General features: G+C 40.6%; 1 long non-coding RNA gene across 1 annotated transcript; it reads left to right on the top strand.

Moving 5' to 3' along the window:
* The first annotated feature begins 12,390 nt into the window (after nt 1-12,390).
* Nucleotides 12,391-13,890, top strand: LOC129153289 (uncharacterized). Its single transcript, XR_008559471.2, has 2 exons — nt 12,391-12,928; nt 13,639-13,890. It is a non-coding gene; the product is annotated as an uncharacterized lncRNA (long non-coding RNA).
* The last annotated feature ends 6,776 nt before the right edge of the window (nt 13,891-20,666 follow it).

Raw genomic sequence — 20,666 nt, 5'->3', positions numbered from 1 at the left:
TGTTAACTTTCATATTTTGGAGCAGAAAAAGAGCATAAAACCAACATATTTAAAGCTCAGTTTGCTCCACTGGTTTACTGTGATGCTCACCTGTTCCAGCCAGATACCTGCATCATGGGGTTGATCTAAGCTGAGGAGGAGACTCCTGTTGTTTTGTTCATCTTCATCATAATAATGACAACATTAGATGACAACAGGTGCTCACATAGGTTTGTGCTGATGAACATGTCTGAGCAGCTTGACCGCGTTGTTGTGTGTCGGGGAGGAAACAACGTCAGCAGCCACAGAGCCGTGCTGGTTTGAGCGTGTTGCTGCTCGCTGGAGTTAACTCTGTCTGGAAGTTAGTTTGAAAACTTCCTCTTTAAGTCGTGAACACATTACTGAGCGGCTAGAATCTCCGTTTCTGGGCTTCAACGTCAGAAAACAGCTGAGTGAACTCGGCGCTGAGTGAAAGGAGTGTAGTTTGTCCGAGACAGCGGAGCTGCAGACACCCAACTACCTCTGACTGCCTCGGCGCTGAAAAAATACAAAGGAGGGGGCGCGACTGCTCCGCGCTGGCGCCGCAAAGCATCATGGGAGTTGTAGTCTTTGCGGTAAAATCGGCCAGTGTTAATATATTTTTGATATTTATCTCGCGGGCCACATAAAAATGCTCCGCGGGCTGCATCTGGCCCGCGGGCCTTGACTCTGACATATGTGTTCTAACCCCTTGGTCTAAATTCTTGATCTTTCATTTTTGCTAAAGGAAAAAAGTACAGATAAAAGATTTAGATTCTTCAAAAGAGAAAGCCCTTTTTGTGAACTTGGTCATCTTTTGTGTTCACCAATAAATAAACTGATGCAAGTGCTTGCAACATGTATTTTACTATGCCTTTTGATCTGAAGATAAAACTTGCTCAGACTCATGAGCTGATAGATCTATTTCTTTGAACAGGATGCACTTGTGTACTTTTTTCCCTCTAAAATTATAATGTCTTCCATGAAAAAATAATGCATCAATTGTGTGACTTTAGCAAGGGTGTGATTGGGGTTGCGTAACGCTGAGGTAATTTTAGTTACCAAGGCCTGATTTATGGGTCAATCAATCCATCTTTGGTTTGTTTTACTTAAGCAAATAAGATGTGTATTGATATTGTAACCAAGGTTTAGGAGAAATCTATTTTTATATAAAATATCATTCCATTAAAATGTGCTTAAATATTTATATCTGACATAAATTGAGGAAAAACCATCAAATAAGTAATTTATTGATAAACTGTCAAATAAATAAGACTTTATTGATTAAAAACGGCTATTTAATGGAATTTCTGTCGAAATATGGTGTTACTACGTTTCCCATGATCCCTCGGGAGAACCCGACCAATTGGAAGGCTAAACCAGACCAAGGTCATGACACTTCTGGTTCCTTACTTCCTGTGAGTGAAACAGCCTCGTGTCATCGCTAGGAACTGCAAACTAAAATCTTCTGCCATCCGCATGGTAAGCAGATAAAAAATGACTTTTTTTTTACCAAAGCTGGTGTTAATATAAAGTACTTGCTATCAGATGGTGGTTATATCGTCATGTTTATGGTTGTAGAGCTCCGGTATTGGCACTCGGTCGGCGAAGATGCTGGATCAATCTGAGAGACCCCATCTTGACTTGACGGTCAGTTTTTTTTTAGTATTGGACAGATCCGGATAAAGAACCGTGAACTTGCTCGGTTGAAGCATCCCTGCGAAGTCGCATCAGATCCTGGAACCTGAATTATCGCGTCAGACCCGTGCCACAACCCGTGCACGCGCATTGGGTCCACAGCGCGCGTGTGAACGGGACTCGCGAGCGAAAATATACATGGCAGCGCGCGCGTGAACGGGACTCGCGAGCGAAAATATACATGGTGAGAGGTCATTTGTGCACTGAGAGGGAGCAAACTGTGTCTGTGCGCGCACAAGAATGTGCACAAGTGACAAACCTGCGTGCGCGCTGCGTGCGCGCGTTGCCAACGAGCACACGGCAGAGGAAAACGTGCGCGCTCGGCAGCCTCTGCGCGCTTGGTTTCTAATTCAGCTCGCTCGGCTGTGAGGGCTTTTGGCACTCTGGAGGCGTGGCCTGTGGCAGATCTTCCCTGTCCTCTGATTGGTTAGTTTACCCCGCACTTCACTCTCTACCTATCTATATAAAAAAATCTGAGATTCAGCAGTTGCTGTCATAGCTCAGCTGCGAGAGTGGGTGACTCTCACTCTGGAGGATCCAGGTTCGAGTCCGGCCAAGGAACATAGAGTTGATGTCATATTATTCTTTCCTAATTCCTGTGATATTATTTTACAGTTGTGACCGTTCAACTGTCATTAAACGTCCGAATGTTTGCTGGGCAGTGTTTTAAAAAGTGCACATAAGCTAGATGGTTTTAACCAGGTAAAAATAGACTTGTGGGTGTAGGTATGCTCAAGTTTAAAAAGTTCTTGCCTCATTAATGTATTGTTTATTTTTTTCAGCATTTAATTGACAAATTATCCTTTCAAATAATTAATTGATGAGTTACATAATTGTCCATTTAGAATTGTTGAATGGACTGAGTCAAGTTTGGTGCACTTTATATATTTCAAAACATGTTTTTTATTTTAATTATGCATATAAATAATTTTAATGTTAATTTATTGAAATATTTCTATTTTTTCATTACCTCACCCTTGTTTTGACAAAAACAAGACCTTGCTGGATAATATCACGGAGAAACTATTTGTTCACAGTACATGGCTCAGTGAGGATCTGTATACCAAAGGAGGAGATACTCAGAAATCTGTCTGCAGATTGTTACAACCCAGAGTGGAAGTGGTGGGCTGTAATAAGAAAGGAGACCAAACAGAGGAGTGGGGGCTTCAACAACTGATTTATTTAACCAAAGTAAGTGAGGTCCCTGCTGAGGGACATCCGAGTAAAACCTTGAGATGGCCATTTTCTGTTCACTAACTTGCTTTAGTAAATCCTTACTTTTGTTAAATAAATCAGTTGTTGAACACCCACTCCTCTGTTTGGTCTCCTTTCTTATTACAGCCCACCACTTCCAGTCTGGGTTGTAACAATCTGCAGACAGATTTCTGAGTATCTCCTCCTTTGGAACACAGATCCTCACTGAGCCATGTACTGTGAACAAATAGTTTATCCATGATATTATCCAGCAAGGTCCCGTTTTTGTCAAAACAAGGGTGAGGTAATGAAAAAATAGAAATATTTCATTAAATTAACATTTAAATTATTTATATGCATCATTAAAATAAAAAAAAAACATGTTTTGAAATATATAAAGTGCACCAAACTTTACTCAGTCCATTCAACAATTCTAAATGGACAATTATGTAACTCATCAATTAAATATTTGAAAGGATAATTTGTCAATTAAATACTGAAAAAATAAACAATACATTAATGAGGCAAGAACTTCTCTCTCTCTCTCTCTCTCTCTCTCTCTCTCTCTCTCTCTCTCCCTCTCCCTCCTCTCTCTCTCTCTCTCTCTCTCTCTCTCTCTCTCTCTCTCTCTCTCTCTCTCTCTCTCTCTCTCTCTCTCTCTCTCTCTCTGGAAGCCCCACTCTAAGGGAGTTTGCAGTGTATTAGTGAGTCATATATTGTACAACCACAGTCATGAAGTTTTCAATCAGTAGTTTTATTTCAGTATGTATTTTTCCAGTATCACAAAAAATGTAATTTTATATGGTTAAAACCATCTAGCTTATGTGCACTTTTTAAAACACTGCCCAGCAAACATTCGGACGTTTAATGACAGTTGAACGGTCACAACTGTAAAATACCTGGAATTAAGAAAAATTAACATGACATCTACTGCATTTTCCTTGCCCGAGCTCGAACTTGGATCCTCTGGGGGGAAGAGTCACCCGCTCTCCCAACTGAGCTATGCCAGCAACTACTGAATATCAGACTTTTTTATATAAATAGGTAGAGGGTAAAGTGCGAGGTAAACTAACCAATCAGAGGACAGAGAAGATCTGCCACAGGCCACGCCTCCAGAGTGCCAAAAGCCCTTACAGCCGAGCGAGCAGGAGTCAGAAACCGAGCGCGCACAGAGGCTGCCGCGCGCGCACGTTTTCCTCTGCCGTGTGCTCGTTGACAACGCGTGCACGCAGGTTTGTCACTTGTGCACATCCTTGTGCGCTCACAGACACAGTTTGCTCCCTCTCAGTGCACAAATGACCTCTCGCCATGTATATTTTCGCTTGCGAGTCCCATTCACACGCGCGCTGCCATGTATATTTTCGCTCGCGATTCCCGTTCACACGCGCGCTGTGGACCCAATCCGCGTGCACGGGTTGTGGCACGCTTCAAACGCCATACTGAATCCTTAGAAGACTCCCAGTGGACGCTGGGTGGTGAGCCAGTGGAACCTCAGGACAGAAGAGGGTGTGGCACCCTTCCTTTTCCTCTGCCTGTGTGGTAGGACAATTGAACTGTTGCATTGGACACAAACCAGTGACAAGGGAAAAGAGAAAAAAAAAAAGGGTCCCAACAATTGAAGGGTATCAAAGTGGGTTTAATACTTTATTTTTTCTTGTTAATGTACGTTTTGCCGGCCAATTGTAATTTATTTTTGTTCATTGTCCGGATGATCGGGTTGCACTACTGTGTTTAGATTGTCAACTGTGTTTTGTTATAATTGTTGACTACACATAAAGAAAATAACTTACCTTGTGGCATTCATTCATATTTAAGTTCACCCTGGCACTCCGTACAAATTTATATCTTCTGAGACTGGTCCAGAATCATCTTTTATTATTAAATATATGTTACTCGGTTATCACATAGTTAGTAAAGTGTTACAATATTCTTTACCATTGTTTCAGCAACCCTGAATGAGTAGGCTGTACTATGTTACTTTGTTTACAACTGTTGTGATTATATTCAAATATTAGTTCAAAAGCTTAAACATCTCTGATTTAAGAAAACAGTTGAAGGACCCAATTGAAGGGCTGAGAAACAGGTTGTAGGCAAATATAGGAGCGTTTATTTTTTCATTAAAAGTAAAATGTTTAGAGAGTATACTTTTTTCTCACGCGCCCATCACTCTCATTAACGTTTAGATTATTTTCTAGTCATCAGCTCATTGTTGGCTGACATTTCAGACACAGATACACCCAATAGTTGTCAGCGACCATGCTCTGGTTTCTTTAACTCTAGTAAACAAGAAGACAATCCCACCAAGCAAAAACTGGAGGTTTAATACATCTCTGCTTAAAGACGAAGGTTTCATAGAATTTTTTAAAAAGGAGTGGGCTTTATATTTAGAACATAATGACCTGCCTGGAACATCAGCAACTGTTCTCTGGGAGGCAGGAAAGGCAGTGATAAGAGGTAAAATAATCTCTTTCTCATCCCATAAGAAAATAACAGAAAACAAACGTATTCAGGAGTTAAAAGAAATCATTAAGGCTTTCGAGGAATCCACAGAAGGAGAGTTACTGAGCAAATTACGTAAAGCTAAATTAGAACTTCATGGAATTATTGACAAAAAGACACATTTTTTGCACAAAGACTACGAATAGAAAACGTTGAACATAGTAATAAATCAAGTAAATTTTTAGCTAACCAGTTAAAAATAAATAAAGAGAAAACTACCATATCTGCTGTTAAAGACTCAACCGGGAATATAGTATATGATCCTGAAAGAATAAACACTTTCAGAGGCTATTACCAAACTTTGTACTCACCACAGATAAACCCATCAGATAACGAGATCAATGAGTTCCTTGACAGGATAACACTTCCTAAATTATCAGACAGCCAAGCTACAGTCCTGGACTCGCCACTAACATCAGCGGAGCTCCAGGAAGCCCTTAAATCCATGCCTAATAGGAAAGCTCCAGGTCCAGACGGGTTCCCGGCAGAGTTCTAACAAGAATTATGGATCATTCTGGCTTCAGAAGGGTGAGGGAAATCGAAGAGAGCGACAGATTACAGCCAAACATGAATTCAGCCAATATTAGTCTCTTGTTAAAACCAGGCAAAGACCCTGTATTTCCTACCAGTTATTGTCCAATTTCTCTTATTAATGTTGATCTCAAAATTATTTGTAAAGCCCTGACAAAAAGATTAGAGAAGATAACTCCCTTCATAATACACCCTGACCAAACTGGTTTCATTAAGGGTAGACAGTCATCTACAAACTCACATAGATTACTTAATTTGATAGATTTCTCTTACAGTAGAAACATAGAAACTAGTATATTATCTCTAGATGCAGAAAAGGCCTTTGATAGAGTTAACTGGAAGTCATTATTCGCAACTTTACATACATTTGGTTTTGGGAAATTCTTCATAAATTGGCTACAAACATTATTCAATTCACCAACAGCACGTGTCTGGACAAATGACCAAATATCAGCTAGCTTCTGGCTTCAGAGGGGGACCAGGCAGGGATGCCCACTCTCCCCCTCACTGTTTGCCATCTTTATCGAACCACTAGCAGCAGCAATTAGGCAAACAAAAGGGATTAAAAGCATAAAGTGTAAGAAAATATAACATGAGATCAGTCTTTATGCAGATGATGTTTTACTCTTTCTCCAGAATTCTCAATCCTCTCTCTCCTATTCAATAGAACTGATAAACTCTTTTTCAAGAGTTTCAGATTACTCTATAAACTGGTTAATATGCACAGTTCTACCAATGAATTGCTCTTTTGTCAATTTGCTTAATATACAATTGGAGTCAGGGAGCGTCACATACCTGGGAATTAATGTCTCTCCCAAGTTGGCAGATCTAACCAAACTAAATTACATTCCACTTTTAAAGAAAGTGGAAAATGATCTTGCAAGTTGTAAATCCTTATCAATATCACTCATGGGGAGGGTTGCTACAATTAAAGTGATGGTCTTACCCAGAAAAAATTAATTATTTTCAATGATCCCAAACAAGCCACTAGCTGACTGGTTTAGATCTCTGGACTTCTCAATCGCTAAATTCCTTTGGCAGGAGAAACCTCCACGAATTAGCTTAAAACACTTCAGAAGACCAAAGATAGAGAAGGACTGGATCTACCCAACTTTTACCATTATTTCTTAACCAACAGGCTGCAATATATACCAAGATGGTTGCAAGATAACCCACTAGATGAGTCCTGGTTAGATATAGAACAGACACTTTGCAATGCGATAGAGCTTTCAGACTTACCATTTATTAGCTCAAGCATAAGAAAACATAAAAAACTTCTAAAGTATTAATATCAGCACCTCTCTGGCAGCATAGTGGGAGTATCTAAAAAGGACAGAGTTGTCACCAATACCATGCAGACGCACGCCTATCTGGAATAATCCTGATATTTTGCAAAATAACAATACAATGAACCTTTCGGACTGGAAAAGTAAAGGAATCCTATGCCTGGAACACATATATGAAGGATTGGACTTCATCCCATTTAACAGAATAGTCTCCCAATTTGAAATAGATAAGAATAGCTTTTTAGAATATCACCAAATTAAATCTGTAGTTAAACAAAAATTTAAGCTCAATAAAGTAGAATTAAAAACACCACCAAGGGTATTAGACTTCTATAATCTCAGACCCCCCCCCCCCCCACACACACTACTGTCTAAAGTTTATAAGACACTGTCCAAAATAGACCCATGCTCTGGGTGGCATTTTGGCAACGGAGGTGCCTATTGGGGCCAGTGGGGGAGCTGACTGCCTGGAGGGCTTAGGCCAACCGGCCATTCCTCCCCATCCCCACACACATTTTTCTCCTCCTGCTCCCTCACATCATCACACACACATGCACATAGGACCTTGGGGGTGGACAAGTCAGGGAGTGCGGGTATGGACCCCATTTAAGCCGGGCGTACACTGTGCGACTTTTTCACTCGCAGCACTCAGCTTCAGCTCAAACTGTACGACTTCCTCGCAGAGCAGATCTCACGAGTCATGTGCTCACACTGTACGACCCAGTTCTCATATGCGACCTGACTGCTCACACTGTACGTCTGGTAGCAACACGTCGGCCCTAAAAATGTGCTAAAAATAGCAGTTTTTACTCAACACGTCAGACTTTTTTGTCTTGTCTTGCCTGTTGTCCTTCGGGAGTGCTGCAGGAGGACACACAGGGATTTATGGGGGTTGGATGAGGAAAACGAAATAAAGACAGTAAATCTGTGTTTTGTGATCAGTTTAATTTGACATGAACACGACAAACACGCTTTCTTGACAATCTTTGTGAGTAAAAAAAACGTGTAGAAACAAAAACGAACAACGTGTGTTATTAGGGAAATAGCGAGCGACCGGGGTTGTGCCATAAATCGACTCACTGCCAAAAAATGATTAGCTTAGTTTTTTCCAGTTTGGAAGCTGTTTTAACTGTTGCTATTTGTCTTAAACGTTCACAATGAGGATATATTAATCCTTTTTGCAATATTTGCGATTGAAAGATGGTTTGTGGTAAGAACTGGCTTTCTTTATTTTACAGCCTTGATACTAAAAAATAAATAAACAATGTAAAATGGCGCCCTGTATTGAATGTAAACGTTGTATAAATGTAAATAAACAATTCTCCAGCGATTTGATTTTTTTCCCCTTCCTTTCTTTAGTGGCTAATCATTTTTTGGCAGCGAGTCGATTTATGGCACAACACCGGCGTTGATGCAGGATTGCGCGCGCATGCGCCGTGAGCGGTTCTGATACTTTTTGGGTCGCAGCTGCTCGCAGCGCCGCTTCAACAGTGCGATACCCTCACGAGGGACGAGCGAAATATTAAACACACCAGAAGTCCGTGCGACCTCACAACTGCTGATCGGCGGCTGGTCACGTGGTGTTAATCGCCTCTCGTAACCCCCTGTACACTACACGACCGCTCGGCGCAAAACTCGCCCCGATGTCGTGGCTTCTCGCACGACTGGAAAATCGGCTCAAAAAAGTGAAAAAGTCGCACAGTGTACGCCCGGCTTTACGCATTCCTGTGGCAGACTGCCCCCCACTTTTATTTGCACATTAAACACTTCCACCAATGACATTCCACGCAAACACACACCCAATGACATCCACGCAAACACACACTTAGGGCCTTGGGAGTGAGCACATTCAACGGCATTTGGCAAGGGAATCTTTCAGCCTCATCCCAAGTGCCAGTGCCCACTTCCAATTTTAAACTGCACTTAGACAGAGAGGGCTGTGGGGGGAAGAGGGCTGGTGTGGTGGCATCAGCTGGCATAGGCCAGACGATGCCTGCACTGCCCGCTCACCACAGCCACGAATACACCTCATCAACACGAACCAACACTGTATTGGAGCAGGGGGAGGGAGACTAGGGGTCTTAACACACCTCTGTTGTTGCTTGGCTTCCCGGGGCTGGAGGCTAGGAGGGGGATCTGGTTGTCTGGCTGGGGTCTGGGGTGGTGGGTCGCTTTGCTCGGCGTTGGGTGGGGGAGCCTGCTCATCAGCACCCCAGCAGGAAGGGTCAAACTCTGGGAACTGATGATGGTAGTACCCTTTGTGCAGCAGTACCGGGACCAGAGTGAATAGGGTGTGTATGGGGAGCATGAGTGGGTGTCTGGCGTACATTTTTGTATGTCTTAGGTTGTATGTGTATATGAGAGCTTGAGGGAGGGAGTATTTGACTGTGTTTGTGTATGACTGTATATATCAGGTGGGGCCTTTGACTTCTCTCCTCTCCTGGGACTTTTTTTTTTTTGCTGCTACACATTTTCACCTCCTCTCTTCCTGCCACACTCGGTGTGGAGTGTGGTGCCTTGGTCAGCCTAAGTGTTCGCGGATCCCCGGTCAGGGGGTTTAAGATTTTTGATGTCTACCTGATTATTCTCGGTGGCTGCCTGGTGGGATCTGGGTCCCTGGGCTCTATTGGGTCCCCAGCAGGGCTGGTCACCTCTGGGTCCCGAGTCGCTGGGTTCTGGGCTCAGCCGACTTGGGGGCGGGAGGCTGCGGGCGGGCCTGTGGGCTTGCTGCTGATTTCCCCCAGGACTCTGCCGGCTGCTGGTTGTGACCCCCTGGGGCAATCCTCTGTGCCTCTTGAGGGGGGAAGGGGCTTTTTTGGTTGCAGTCTCCCTGGGCTCCCTGCGCTCCGGGGCAGCTCCTGGATCTCTGAGACTTGGAGCTCCTTCCATCTCCTACACATCTTTGGGGGGCATATCTGTGGCCCCTCACACTCTCTATTGGACACTCCTATAGAGAAACCTTACATATGCAAGCGCAGGCACGCACACCGGTGCTCACATGGTGCTATCTTATGTATGGACTTGGGCACGTTCAACACTTGTCTTAAGGCTGTGGTTGGCACTTAATGTATTGTCATTTATTATCGTTTGACTGTTCAGTAAAACAATGTTGATTTTATATTTCCTCGTCAGTTAGACGCAGTGATTGTTTGCTCCTGTTGTATTGTTGTGTGTTGTTTTTTTTTTCTTCCTCCTTCTGCAGGTCTAGAAGCAGACTCTTGTTCATCATTGATTGTTTCTTTTTTGTGGAACCCCCCCTTTTCTCTCGTCCTCTCTCATTCACCTCTGTCTCCGTGTCCGGTCGGAATTACAAGCATTCAAAAAACAATAAAAATAAAGTTTTTTAAGTATCAGGCGTGACATTAAAAGCAGAAGCTTTGATGCTCCACCTGAGAGTAAATCTGTAAGGCTTGTCACCAGCATTCAGACATTAATTCTGTTTGCTTCACAGCCAGACAGGACATGAAAAAAAAAAAAAAAAAAAAAAAAAAAAAAAAAAAAAATATATATATATATATATATATATATATATATATATATATATATATATATATATATATATATATATATAAATAAAATGTTTGAGAAACACATGGTGGGGAAGAAAAAGTAATGATAATTGAAGTTGAAGAAATCAATTAACAGTTAAATTGTAAGACAGATGGTATGAGAGTGTAAAAATGAGCTATGAAGTGTTTTGGTAACAGTTGGTGTAAATCAGGGATTCCCAAAGTGTGGTGCGCGCAGCCCCAGGGTGCGCGAGCTGCCGCTAGGGGGTGCGCGAGGTGAAAAGTGTAATGGCTGTGGAGCTCAGAGAAGTCTGTCTTGTGTCACCATTATTGTAGAAACTCATTTGTGGGTGGGCCAAAGAAAAAGTAAGTGGGCACAATAAATGTAATTGAAAACAAGTATATTTTTGCGCGCGCGCGTGTCCTCCGCATGTGCCCTAGCTTCATAATAACAATGCGTCGAGCTTCAGCACTCTGGCCTGCGCACGCCGATATGTTCCGTATTTGATCATTTTTAACGGTGTTGAAGAAATCTGAAGGTGGCGAGTCATTCTGGCAGATTGTAATTAACACCCTGTCTCATGCAGGTGTTCTGACATTGTACACCTCACACACAGAACATTGTGGATGTAACAAAATAACAAGAAATGATTCCCATTCAGGCTATTGACAGCGCGCTGAAGATCTGAAGTTCAGAGTGCGTCTGTCAGAGGTCAGACGAGTTCCAGCGCAACCACGGCTCACGGGTGCACACGTGAGCACATCTGGGTTGGGCAGAAGTTTAAATAGCGCCAATAACAAGACGCAGTGACTTGAGCGGCTGTGCCGCGCGCGCGGCACACACAGATTCAATAAGCGCGCACGCTGCTTTAACTCCGGCGCGCCGTCAGACTGAAGGCAGAAATGAACGCTGCGTCCACCACGATAAAAACTTTTAAGAGGTTATTTTTCATTCAAGGTCAAATTAAGATATTAGCTTCTGGGATGAGTCGGGTCGCTACAGCCAGTGACTCCTCATGAACCTGACCACAAGTCCTGTTACTGCAGCATGTGTTATTCCAGTCAGCGTGGCAGCGGATCGCAGATTCAGCCACACCATAAAACAGCAATAAGTCGGTCTGAGGTAAAAGTGAACATCATGGCTATATCTTGTCCCCTATTGACATTTGATTACGCACAAGTAGGTGATCAGCTCAGGTTTAAGCAGAGCAGAAGGAAGGAGAGCGCTCTGGCCGCACAGGTTAAACGTTCCTACTTTAAGAAAACCGTTAAATTGCATTGTTTATGTGCTACCTGGGCACTCTAAATATTTATTTAATATTAAATCAAAGGAATTTGTAATGGTATTGAATGTTTATTAATTACTATTTAAAAAATGAAAGTGATGGGGAATTTTTTTTAACCCTGTCTGTTTAGCTTGACGTCTGATATATATATATATATATATATATATATATATATATATATATATATATATATATATATATATATATAGATATATAGATATATATATATATACATGGTCGGGACATAGAAGGGGGTGCGCGGCTAAATAAGTTTGGGAACCACTGGTGTAAATAATCATCAATAAATTGAGTTAAATCAAATATGTGATCCATAATTACAAATTATTGCTGTAAAATGTAGTGGGAATATATGTTGTAGTTAGAGCTGAAACAACTAATCGATTTAATCGATTATAATCGATTATTAAAATAGTTAACAACTTTTTTAGTCATCGATTAGTTGTTTAATAATCATATTTTACCGCATAAAGTCTATTTTTACCACAATCTGACATCGGTTACAAGCTGTTAAATTTGCCGCCAGTGTGTGGCAGTAATGAGCCACTGATCTACCAGTGGAGCCGTAGAAGAAGAAATGAGCCAATGAGTGCCCTCGGTTTTCATGACGTATCACGTTACTGATGCTCATCTTGCTGTGAGAGATGGCGGAACAAGAGGAAATACGGAAGAAAAATAGAAGCGACAAAACTGAAGAGAAACCCCGGACAAAAACCTCACGAGTATGGGAGCACTTCACTCTAGATGCCTTGAAAAGACGGGTGACCTGCAAAATATGCAAAAACCATCTAGCATGGCACGGAAGCACGACGTCCCTAAGTGAACATTTGAGACGAAAGCATGTGGGGGCTGATGCAGCCGAGGAAGAGCACCGCGGTCAAGTGAGCCGTCATTTGGAAGAGCCAGCCCGGTAAGTAACAGAAAATAAACAAGCAGGACTTAGTGTTTTAGCTGAGTTCGTTATAGTGGATGTTAACCATGTTTTTTTGCCGCGTCAGTCTACGGTGTTCTACTTCTGATTGACTAAATGCAATCGTGAATCTCCTCCGTGTTGTGTGTCATGCGCTTGCCAAATTTAGCACGTCTGTTTATAAGAATGTTCTCGTTAAGAGAAAAACTGCACAAACCCATAACTATGTTCCTCATTCAAAAGAGGACAACTCCTCGGAGAAAAATATTCAGACGAGCTGTGTCCAGGTGAATATAACGCGGCATAGTTGTACGCTTTCAATTTTTAAATACAGGAGAAATTCAGAAAGTCATTTTTTTACTATTAAAAGGCTGTTTTACTATCTAACGCTGTAAAACGCCTCACAACACATTTTTATCATGTTTCTTAAACAGTATTACACAAAATAAACATTTTTCACATTTCTCTAGCTAATTTAAACACTCCCGACTCAAAGTAAAAGCCTCATGAGCTTCTTACTCAGAGCTTTTTAATAGTAAAAAAATTAGACTTTTCTGAATATCTCCTATTTTGTAGAACGTAACCCTCAAAATAAATGATCACTGTATATTGTTAATTCAAATAATATAATATTGATTTAGTGTTGTAGTGTGTGTGCTGCTTTACTTTATATGTGTACTTATTTCAGTCTATTTGTGTTTCTTATGCAGAAAAAAAGCAAGCAACGATGGACAACTACATGGGGAACAAGACACTCACCCCCCAGCAATTCATACCACTTACAAACTCTATTCTAAACATGCTGGTAAAAGACATGAGGCCACTATCCATGGTGGAAGGAGCAGGCTTCCAGCTAATGCTAAAAAATTATTCTGGACTGATATTTTGCACTGTTTAGCTCATTTTATACTGCTGACTGTGTTCATGTGCTATAAAATAGATTGCAGTCAACTGCACAATTCTCTTATGTTTGTTTTTTCTTAACTGAAATGCATCCATCACTTGTATAGGTTAAATAGCTAAACAATAACAAACCGATTAATCGATTAATCGAAAAAATAATCGACAGATTAATCGATTATTAAAATAATCGTTAGTTGCAGCCCTAGTTGTAGTTGAATCCCCCTTTTAGACACAGAGTTTTGCTTTATTCTTTTGTGTTTGACCATTCTTATTTGTGCTTGAAATAACTCAAATTAAATCAATTGAGCTTAAGCTGAATAAAAAAAAATCACACAATAGCAAGGGCAATATAAGTCTGTGGCTGTCATTCCTATTCTCTAGCCTAATCTTAGGGAAATACCAATTTCATATCAACAATAACACCTTAGTGGTATTAAAATAATGATCTCCAAAACATCATCTAAAAATGATAGCAGACGGTGTACTGCCCTGGTCCTTGAGGACCACTGTCCTGCAGGTGTTGGATGTTTTTCTGTTCCAATGCAGTCATTTTGAAATGATGGATTAGTAATGGTCTTCTCTTGGATTTGAAAGCATGCTAATAGGGCAATTCAGCCACTGAATAAAGTGTGTTATAGTAGTGAAACAAAAACATAATGGTGGGTAGTGGCCTGTTGGGAGCAGGAATGGACACCCATGCAGTTAATGATCCTCTAGAAAATAAAATATTTTTCTTCTGATCTTTTGAAGAAAAATGTCACAAACACTGTTCAATAGTGGTTGGTAATGCTTTAGGCCAGAAATCTATGTTGTCCATGTGTCTATCTTCTCTATGGTAATCTATGGTAGTCATAAAGATGGCTAAAATCCCCAAAATATTTATTACGAAAACTTTAAAATAAATAAAATTGGCAAAGAGTTGGACAGCCAGACCAAGACAGACTGATTAGAAATGGGGGTCAAATAAAAGAACAACACAAAAGGCACTGATGAATGTCTTGGTCTGGAATTACCATTCCAAGGTTATCAGAGTGGGACATTTCAATTTAGGTCTTACCTTGGAGCAAATTTAAGTGAAAAGGGAGGAAACTACTTACAGAGAGAATGAAGCTGTCATTATAGATTAGGGTTTTAAATAGATGGAACTGGAATGTATTTAAGGAGTCAATTAAAAAAATCATCATATTGTGAGAAATGAAATTATATTTAACAACAAAACATACATAAATATATTTTTGTTGCAGTAACAGTTGTAATAATTAGTAAGAAGATGTTAAATGTCATATTGCATCTTAGTTTCATTCCCTGATTCTACACGTGGACTAAGTTTGTACTGTATCTATCTATTTATTGTTTTATTATTTAATGTTTAAAATAATTTGAGCATTTATGTTTTGACACTATACCTAATCATTAAATCCACATTATCATCCCAGTGCACTGATAAATGCAGTCAGGATAGTCATAAAAATAGGGAATTTGACACTGTCACCTTCTCTAAAGCATCCTTTCCGATGAAGCAGACTTAATAACAAGCAATGGTTTCAACACTCCTGGTTTCCCCCTTCCCATTAGTGCAGCATTCACTGTTTCTGACGGACCATGTCAGGCCTGTGTGGAGGTGGAATTTCCCCAGCTGACAGATGCTTGTTTTTTATCTGGACACAGTTTTTGTGAAAATTATGATAAAATCATCCGGAAAAATGGATGTAGGCATCTATCCATAGCACTGTAAATGTGTACTGACACTATTTAGGAATATATAGTTTTGCAGGATTTCCCTTTAGCACATACCAACATGACTGACAAACCCAGAGCATTTGTCTATTTTTTTTTTTTGGAGGGATATGGGCAGATGATGTATAGCCATGACTGATTGTAGTCCAGTGGTTCTCAATTATTTGCAGTAAAGCCTCCCCAGGATGCATTTAACAATTTGCGTATCCTCTCGCATGAAATTGTTTATTTTTTGGGGGGGGGGGGCATGGGTGAATCTCTCGCCAGTAACTGTGTGAGCGGGTGGGGGGTGGTGTTTAAGGATGTCAGGGTATCCAGAACAGGGTAGAGAGTGTGTTGAATATGACATCAGTGAATATCAGACGTGGGGTGGGAAGTTTACAGCCCCCCCCCCCCCCCCCCCCCCCCAAAGCCCACTGATGTAGCCAATCCCAATTTTTCACAGAGAAGTAATATTAACATAATTCTCTTTTTGAAATTCTTGATTGAAAACCTTCACATAGAGGATCTCTTATTGCTGGTGTGAATTAGTGCTTAATGATGGTGACTTCAAAAAACTGAGAGAAAAAAAAAGTTGGCTGTTTGATAATGGTGCAATGGTGTGGTTTACCATCAACGTTTACAATTACCGTGTTTTAATCCAACTCTACGAAAGACGAATGAAGCCAATAGAGTTGACTTTACATACTGACCAAACTCATTCAGAAACAGTATAAAAGTGCTATGCTGCTTAAACTTTATTCAAAATAAGTTTGCCACTAATCAAGAATGTGGCACTGAAAGAAATTTGGTAATGTACTGAGCATCTGTCAATAAGCCAGTCCATAAAAGTAAAGTGTGTGTAAAATCCATGGACAGTAAGAAGCCTATAAAACTATATCATTTGTGGTCTACAGTCTGAAGCACGGCGGCTTGCACACCGCCCCATGGGCTTTACAGCTACAAGCAAATGATTTAAAGACTACATCCTCTGCTGCAGCGACCTGCGGGATTATCTGTAAAAAGATAGCAAGGATGTTAGAGTAGTGATATTGTGTGACTCTAGTAAGATGCACTTTCCACCTGAGGGCACAAGTCTAAGCTAGGACTTTCGCAAGGATAAACACATCCAGACCTCTTACTTCAATATGTTCTGGCTGAATACATTGCATATATAACTTATGAGCCTCACTCGATTAACGTTTGAGTGTTGCTTTCCTTTATCCACCACACATTCCCACCCACTAAAAACAGCTTGCACAAAGCAACCTGTATTTGTTGTGTGTACACCAAATTATGTAACAATGCCCTTCTGATAGCAAAGCTAGGTTTAAAAGAAGATAGAATGGTGGCCATGCCACCAAATAGTGCTACCTTAATGGCAAGATAATTACCTTTATTCTGAATTATGATGACCACTTTGTGGTCACTCTTTTCATGAAAAATGGAGAGGCTAATAGAAATACCGCTTTTACCCATACCATCAAAAATATTTCTATGTATCAAAGATATATTTGTTTAGTTTTGTTTTACAAAACTGCCACAAAAGATCCTAAAATGACAAATGTACACAAAACCCATGCCGGCCAGCACCAGTCTTCAATGAGAGGTAAATAGGGCTCTTTCATCTGTGTCACAGAGTAACAATTAGTCTATGGAGTGATTATTAATTTCTATCCTTTACCCGGTGCCCTTGTTTGTTAGAGAAAGGCAATGATCGCCTGCACACCTCTCCTATCCTTCTGTTGTGCTTGCTCTAAGTCATGCTGCTCTGTTCAATATCACCCGACCCCTACTCTTCAAGGCTGATCCAATGCTGATTCCTGAGATGTTGTGGTGTCAGTGACACCATCAGCCATGTGCGAAGGGTCATTAGCACTGCCATCATTAAATAAATGGAATCAATCTCCAAAACAGCTGGCTCCTGGGGAGGGAGGGGGATTTGGGAATATACAGGGAGGTTTTGACAGAGAATATTGATGGCAATGCAACTGTGGTGCGTGTGTGTGTGTGTGTGTGTTATATTTGAATATGCACATGTGTGTGCATGTGAAGGGCCCCATATCCTGAGCGTCAGATTGTTCTCAATCTCAGCCACAGTAATTATGATGTAAGTGGAACAACAGCGTGAGGTGTGTGTGTAGTAATTAACCCCAGGCAGCTGAGAAATGAGTCTAATGAGGAGTGCAGGACATTGAATCTGTTCAATCAATCCTTTTTTTCTCTCCTCTGGAGCATTTAAATGTAGCAGTGACCTTGTAATGGTTAACTGCGACATACATTTGAACCCATTTAGCACATCACTGTCTCTTTATTTATTTTTTGTGCTTTTTTCCTCATGTTAAAGGGGGAAATTCAAAACAGGTTTGATTTTGTCTTTGATGATTTTTACAATTACCAGAAAACCTCCAAAGTGGTCAGCCAGTGGAGCTTATATTTAAGTCAAATTAGTGGAAGAAACTAATGAAGCCTTAAGAAATATTGTTATATGATTAACATGAAAATGGAAAAATAATTTTAAACATGAGGGTAATAGAGTGAATCACACATTGGGGCTCACTGAAGGAATGCCATTACACAAATAGTATTACCAATTCAACTAATACAAGTTGTGTCACTTTTATTGCCCTAAATAAGTGGCAATCTATAATTTAATTAAGAAAAGTTCTATGAATTAAATTAAAGTTTTAAATTACACCAGCACCTGCATTATTTTGAAAGTACCAAATATGGAAGAGATTTTGTTTGTAGTTTATGAAATAAACACTGACTTGTTTTAAAGGGGTTGTATCATGCTAGTTTATACCGCCCATGTGTATTCCACAATAGTATACAGCTATAGACCCCAACACTGCAGATTCAATAGAAATAATATTTAGTTGAAGATTAGATTTATCTCTGTACAACTATATCCAAATAATGCCAATTAGTGTAGCATTTTTACGCAGCTCATATTGTTTTTATGTCACATTTTTTGCATCAGTTGACGAGCTCAGGTTCTGAGAGGGTAGTGGATGTTGAACTAGCAGGTTCTCACTCATCCACTGAGGAATGGATCCAGAAAGAGCAAATTCCCATTGACTCCCAAGTTAAAAAGACCAAATTCTGAGCCAAAATAAACGCGTTTAAAACCTGGTTCAATTTTAGGTTTATTAGGTCAAGTTTATCATCATGGCAACTCTGAGGGGAGTGAACTTTGTAACTCATTCATTTAGAAATAATTAAAGCTTGAAATTGAAAATAATTAGGGATGTGTTCTTTTGATTAACAGGTAACAGATGAGAGGTCAGCGCTAGCAATAGTGGCTTGCCCCCCGATTGCTCCAGGGAAGGCCTCAGCCTTAGCCTTGCATCAAAAGTGTTAAAACCTGGAAGGAAAAGGTAGCAGAGTTGCTCTACGGTGGTTTTCAAGCCAGTTTTTGTATGGTGCTGTCTTAAGCCTGATTCATGCTTCTCTGTCAGCTCCAACAGGGAGAGACGCACGCACGGACGGAGATGTTTTGCCCTCCTACTTCTCCATCTCCTGGGGAGTGTTGCAAAGCAATTCCCCACCAGGATAACAGAGGGCGTAGCGCTGTTCTATGGTATCGTGTCATGTATCCAGTCCAAGATAGTGTCTTTATATTGTGTTTTTTTGTATAAAAGAGACTTTTTAACACAGACAAATTTGTCTTTCATCCTCCTCCACCTCTTCATGCGCTCGCCACCTCTAAACCCACGTTTCCTGTCATTTCCGTCCACAAATAAAATGCCTGCTGCGTATCTTTTCACTCCTCCAGTCACGGGGGAATTAAACGTTCATATTTTTAGAGTTATTTTTTGCAAGGTATTCTTCAAGCTGCTCCGTGTCTGCCGCTAGTTATCCTCGGCACTCTTTATGTTTTTGAGGGGGCAATGGTGGTGGTGTAGACGACAGCAACGTCCTGACCAATCACAAGCTTGCGTTCTCTGTCTCGACAGACGGATGTTTAGAAAAGAGAGCTTGACTCCGTCTGTCCTTGCGGAGATCTCCAGCAGGTCCGCAAGGACGGATAATGGCATTGCGTGTCTCACCACACTGACGAGGACGGAGAAGCATGAATCAGTCTTTAGGGTTCTACAACCCCCAAGGCACTTCACAATAGAATCAGTCATGCACCCATTCACACACCCACATTCACATGCTGATGTAGCCACAGCTGCCCTGGTAGCACACTGCTAGAAGCGGGAAAAAAAGAAAGTCACAAGGTGCTTCACGAGAAATAAAAGTAAATAAATAAATAAAATAAAAAAGATTTAAAAAAGATAAATATATACATATACATATATATATATATATATATATATATATATATATATATATATATATATATATATATATATATATATATATAAAATGAGAAAAATAAGACATTGTTCATTTTAAAAATTGTAAGAAAAGATAAAGAGAAAATTAATAAGAAAGAAGAAATCATTGGATACTGGGAAAGGCATTATTGGTAGAAAGAGCAGAATAAGGACAGAGTGATGATGAAGGTCACGTAAATACCATTCTGAACGGGTGAGTTTTCAACTGCTTTTTAAAGGAGACCACTGAGTCCACTGATATTGCGCACAGGAGGAGAAAGTTCTACTAGTGCCACCGACCCCTCCAACCAAGGCAGGTTAAGTGTCTTGTCCATGGACACAACAGGAGCATTCTTTGGTGGGAGCTGGGATCGACCCTACAACCTCCTAATTACTGGACAAAGCACCCGCGTTCCTAGCTCTAGTGTTTCCTGGTTCTTCTCGTGATTTCTAGGGTTTTTTGATCTCTAATTTATATTTTGGACATTTTGGATTACTGGCTTCAGCCTTTTGGATTTATTTTTGTTTTGGACTCATCCTGCAAATAAAAGGATTTTCTTATATATCATCTCCTGCCTCTTGTCATCCTGGGTTCTGCATTTTGGGCCCTACCATCCCGTATCGTGACAAAGAAAAAATACACTTGAAAATTATACATTTGCAACTCTATGTTCAAATATTAATTTTAATTGTTTTATATGTTTTGTTATAAGGAAACTATTTGATGTATGTAAAGCACCATGAACTTTGGCGGTTGAGTTTGCAGACTCTGGTTCCAGAAATTCAACCTGTAA

The sequence above is a fragment of the Nothobranchius furzeri genome, chromosome 9, assembly GCF_043380555.1.
Source record: "Nothobranchius furzeri strain GRZ-AD chromosome 9, NfurGRZ-RIMD1, whole genome shotgun sequence".
Taxonomy (NCBI): domain Eukaryota; kingdom Metazoa; phylum Chordata; class Actinopteri; order Cyprinodontiformes; family Nothobranchiidae; genus Nothobranchius; species Nothobranchius furzeri.
Note: the sequence above shows the minus strand (reverse complement) of the source record. Positions and strands in the feature narration are given on the sequence as shown.